At 51.3% G+C, this 5,000-nt stretch overlaps 1 long non-coding RNA gene across 1 annotated transcript; it reads right to left on the bottom strand.

The window, feature by feature from the left end:
* Positions 1 to 2,755: 2,755 nt before the first annotated feature.
* On the bottom strand, positions 2,756 to 4,754 carry LOC115304726. The gene is made up of 2 exons (XR_003914580.1): positions 4,499 to 4,754; positions 2,756 to 2,971 (listed from the first exon to the last, which is right to left on the bottom strand). It is a non-coding gene; the product is annotated as an uncharacterized LOC115304726 (long non-coding RNA).
* Between the last annotated feature and the right edge of the window lie 246 nt (positions 4,755 to 5,000).

The following is a 5,000-nucleotide window of genomic DNA, read 5'->3' as shown; positions in this document are numbered from 1 at the left end:
GTCTCTCAAAAAATAAAAAAAAAATAAAAGAAGAAATTATAACAATGCTATTTAAAATTTGTTGCCAATCTGCAAGGAAAGCATTTCAGAAGTTAAATGTAAGCATTTAGAAAGTTTTCTAGCAATTAGATGAAAAAGTTTTATATTTGTTGACTCTAATAAAAATACAGATTTTATTTCCTTTTCTAATAATTCACATGTATTTTATAAAAGGAGGGGACAATAGATTGGAATTTTTAAAGGTTTTATTTTTTAAGTAATCTCTACACCCAACGTGGGGCTTGAACTTACGACCCCAGGATCAAGAGTCACATGTTCTACTGACTGAGCCAACCAGGTGCCCCTAGATAGAAATTATTTTAATTGTATTTAAAATTTTTTTTTAATGTTCATTTATTTGAGAGAGAGAGAGAGCGAGCGAGCGAGCGCACGAGCAGGGAAGAGGCAGAGAGAAAGAGAGGGAGACACACAATCCGAAGCAGGATCCAGGCTCTGAGCTGTCAGCACAGAGTCCAATGCACGTGGGGCTGGAATCCATGAATTGTGAGATCATGACCTGAGCTGAAGTCAGATGCTTAACCGACTGAGACACTCAGGTACCCTTAGATTGAAATTTTTTGAAGTGGTCTTTTACCATAGTTTAAGAAGCAGTAGTCTAAATACTCTTCATAAAATGGCCTTGTACACCTTCCTGGGCTGGTTGTTAACCACCACCACAGCCTATCCAGCATTAATGAACAATTTTTAGTTTCTGAAACATATCATCATGTTTCATGCTTCCACATAAGTTTATATTCTGTTCTCCCGACTTGAATGGACGTCCCTCTCTTCTGAAAATCTATTCATTCATCAAAGTCTTAGGCTACATGATCACATCCTTTGGATGCCTGTCTAAACCAGTTTCCTACAGCCCGAGGCAGAAGACACCACTTGACCCCTGTATTGCTGTCATTATTTGCACCCCTATTATTGCACTATCCCTACTTCCTTAAAGGCAGAGTTAGGATTATTTGTCTTCGCAGAGTGAAGCATCTCTTCTAAAATGACTAAACTGGGGGCGCCTGGGTGGCTCAGTCAGTTAAGTCCGGCTTTGGCTCAGTTCATGATCTCACGGTAGTTTGTGGGTGTCGGGCTCTGTGCTAGCTCAGAGCCTGGAGCCTGTTTCAGATTCTGTGTCTCCCTCTCTCTCTGACCCTCCCCTGCTCATGCTGTCTCTCTCTGTCTCTCAAAAATAAATAAAAACAGAAAAAAAATTTTTTTAATGACTAAACTGAAGACAACACTCTATAGACTGTAATTAATTGTAACATGTTACAAAAAGGAAAAAAGAATCATTTTATATTCATATTTTTCTGTTGCTAGCAAGGATTTCAGCCTTCTACGTTTCACATCTGGACATCTGGGTATGAACTAATTTACCAGAACACTAGACATTTTATTTTTATTTTTTGATTTAAGTAAACTCTATGCCCAGTGTGGGCCTTGAACTCATGCCTCCACTCAAGAATTGAATGCTCTAGGAGCGCCTGGGTGGCTCAGTTGGGTAAGTGTCTGGCTTCAGCTCCAGTCATGATCTTACAGTTCATGGGTTCAACCCTGTGTTGGGCTCTGTGCTGACAGCTAGCTCAGACCAGGAGCCTGCTTCAGATTCTGTATCTCCCTCTCTCTTTCTCTCTCTCTCTCTGTCTCTCAAAAATAAATAAAAAAACATAAAAAATTAAAAAAAAATAATTGAATGCTCTACTGACTGAGCCAGCCAGATGCCCCACAACAGTGGACATTCTAGAAGGCAAAAGAGCCAGACTTGGAAGACTCATTGGAAACTTTAAGAAAGGACACCTCTCCAGGTGACAGTTTTGCCCAGGTTCAGCCCCTTTGGGATTAAATGTGTCAATGGCCTCTTTCAAGATTGTTCAGACCGATAAACAGCATCATCAACACATTCATTTCAGAGGGCCCACCAGATACCAGACCCAACCTGGAGAAGTCCTGGGCTGAGGGTGACACAAGTAACTGTAACCGAAATGTTACAAAGGGCCATGAGGCCACTGAGGGATGCAAGGAATTAATTCTGCCTGGAGAGGGTGCAGCAAGGTGACATTTGAGCCAGTCCTCCCTGAGTGAGCTGGATTTGGCCTGGTGGAAAAAGAGCGGAGGGGAATGTGAGCAGCGCAGTCTGCTAGATGAAAATCTACCCCTGACCAGGAACGACAATCCTTCTGGCTAGCAATTTCCTCACTCCTCTTCCACCCACTTTCTTCACAATCATTTCCCCTGTTCTTGGAAAATTGGGACTCAGGATACTGTTTCCCTTCCTGGAAGAGACCAGTGTAGACAATAGATTAATCCTTGATCAAATGGGATCTGTTGCTGAGCTCTTTGCGCCTCTGAGAACACGGAGGTGGGGGAAAGGGGAAGCAGGTGAGTCAAGCAGGGAAGTGGTCCTGAGCCACACTGGGGAGAATGGGGCTTAGGGAGAAAAAGAGAAGAAATTAAGATTTTTGTATTTGTGCTACCCTTTTTTATCACCCCCCCCCCACGTCTTTTATCTTTGTTTTCTATGGCTTCTCATAGTCTCAGTCTCTTTGTCTCTGTCTCTCTCCATTTGCAAAAGGCTGGAAATTCCTAGTTCTCAACGGAAGGGAGTAGGAGGAGAGCTGGGGGTGGCAAGAGTGGGAGGGAAGCGAAGAACAGACATCTCAGCAGCTCCGGCTGCGGGGGCGCTCTGGGCCTCTGGCGGGGCTTCACAAGTCAATGATTTTTTAAATGTATGTATTTTTAATTCCACACATAGGGGCTCACATACAAACCTAGATAGAGACAGAGACACAGATACACAAGTCGATGTAAAGAAACACATAAATACATTATCTCAGGATACATAGAGACAAACTGGCAATAACGTCTTAAATTTGCTTGGCACTTTACAGAGTTTTCATATACATCCTCTCATTTGAGCCTCACGACAACCCTGAAAAACAAAGACACAAACACTCGGTAGTTTCACTCTCCCACGCAGGTTCGCACCCAGAGACCCCTTCTGACTCTCCTAGGAGAATGGGCAAGGCAACGCCTCTGAATTGGTCTCCCTTCCTCCCTCTCCGACCGAATACCCGCCCCAGGACCGAAGAGTGGAGGCCAAGAATTGGCTCCTCCCTCGTCTTCTTTCTTGCTGGGACCCAACCACCCGGCGCCCAGTTGGTTACCCCTCTCTGGCTTCACTCCGTACCCCGCCCTCTTCCCGGGGCCCGCGTCTCCGGACCGGGGACTCAGCGCCGCCTCAAAGGGGCCGGGGTGGGAGTAAGGGGGGCGCCTGGAACAGAGGCTGCGTGGGCGGAGGATGTGCGTCACGGGGAGCGTGGGCAGGGGGAGGGAGGAGGCACGTGGAAACCCGGGGCCAGCGGCTGGCAGCCCAGGCTCCAAAATAACCGGAGGAGAGTGGGGGAGGGGCGCCCACACACTTCAGAAGGGGTCGGGGAGAGTCCCCCGAGAGAACCCATCTAGCCGCGCCCTCCAGTTGCAGGACTGGGAATTGGGAGGGAGGATTCTGCTCGTTCCTATTAGCCCCCTCATTGTGTTAGGGGCTTCAAGGGAAGGAGAGGAGAATCTTAGCTACCGAAATCCCACCCAGTGATGCACTCCCCCTCTCCGGTCCCCACCGGAGATGGAAAGGTCCCCTCGCGGAGCCGGAATGTAGAACCAGCCCCCACCTACGCCGCCCACGCCCTGCCAGGCCTCGAGCCACTCAGAAGTGCGGAATGGTGGGGCGGGGCTGAGGTTTCGGACTTCAGGAGAACCTTTCCCCTGGTCCGCTCGCTTCCCCTTCCACCCATTTTGTCAGGGCCGGGAGCTGCTGGACCGGGCCCTCTGAGCCCCTGCCTGTCCCCCGCCCCCCCCACCAGTTTCCAGCCCTCCCAGCAGTGGGCGGGAGTGTAATGAGAACCAGATGGGGCTAGGAGAAACAAACGGAGGAGGGGGCTGGGTTGTGGAGGGGGGCTAGGCTCCTTGAAGGAGCTCCTCCCTCCAACTCCTCCGCAGGGAGCCACGTCGGACGCTCCCAGCCTTATGCCCATCTTCCATTAGACTCTCTCGAACGTAGTCCTCTAAAGCACGTCCGCAGAAAGGATATCCTTCCTATCCCAGCTTTGCCTCACAGAATACCGAAGCAGAGTCCCCATCTTCAGCAAAAAGAGTGGGACAAGTAGAGGAAGGATGGGTACCTCTCCCATCCCTGCCTGACTTATGTTATGGCCACCCGACGCAAATGATCATCGCGGTAGTTCATGTACCCGCCCATTCCTGTACCCCAAACTTCGGCAGAGACTCGAGGCAGGGATGGAGCCTTGGGTTTCCGAGAATAGCCCTTCAAATTACTCCTTTGGCAGCAGGGTACCAGCGCTGGGATATCCAAGAATTCCTGCAGAGCCCCACGCTCACAGACCTGCCCTAAGTACACACTCTAGGGCAGTAGAATGAACGGCCCAGAGGAGCAGCGCACCCCGAGACTCCACCAGCTTTTCCCGGCTCACTCCAAGCAGTCACACGTACAGCACCGCGAGGCCGGAGTGTGGGCAGCGGGCGTCCGCGTAGTTGTTGAGGCGCGTGTGCACGTTCGTGCGCTTCTCCGTGTTTTTGTGTACCCGTGCGTGGTTGTGAAACTCGGCTCTCCGCTGGTGGGGTAGGAGCGGGGGGTGGGGAGTAGGAATGTAGCCGGCTGGGCGCTCACGTGGGTACGTGGGCGCGGAGAGGGCCGGCTGTGCATCCGGCGTGGGCCGCACGGAGCGACCTCGCCCCGCCCGCTGGGTCCCCAAGCCCGCCCTCCACAGATAGGCCTCGGTCACCTCAGTCCCCAGCTCGGCGCCGCGGCTCCCGAGTCCCCGCCCCCGCCGCCTGCTCCACGCCCCCTCCCCCCAAGTCTCCGCCTCTCTCCGTCGCTCAGCCGCGGCGACTCTACCGCCGGCCCGGAGGCCCGGGCGCCCGCCCCCCGCCTCCGGCCCCCG

This window comes from Suricata suricatta, chromosome 10 (assembly GCF_006229205.1).
Source record: "Suricata suricatta isolate VVHF042 chromosome 10, meerkat_22Aug2017_6uvM2_HiC, whole genome shotgun sequence".
NCBI lineage: Eukaryota > Metazoa > Chordata > Mammalia > Carnivora > Herpestidae > Suricata > Suricata suricatta.
This window is presented reverse-complemented; position numbering and strand designations above follow the sequence as displayed.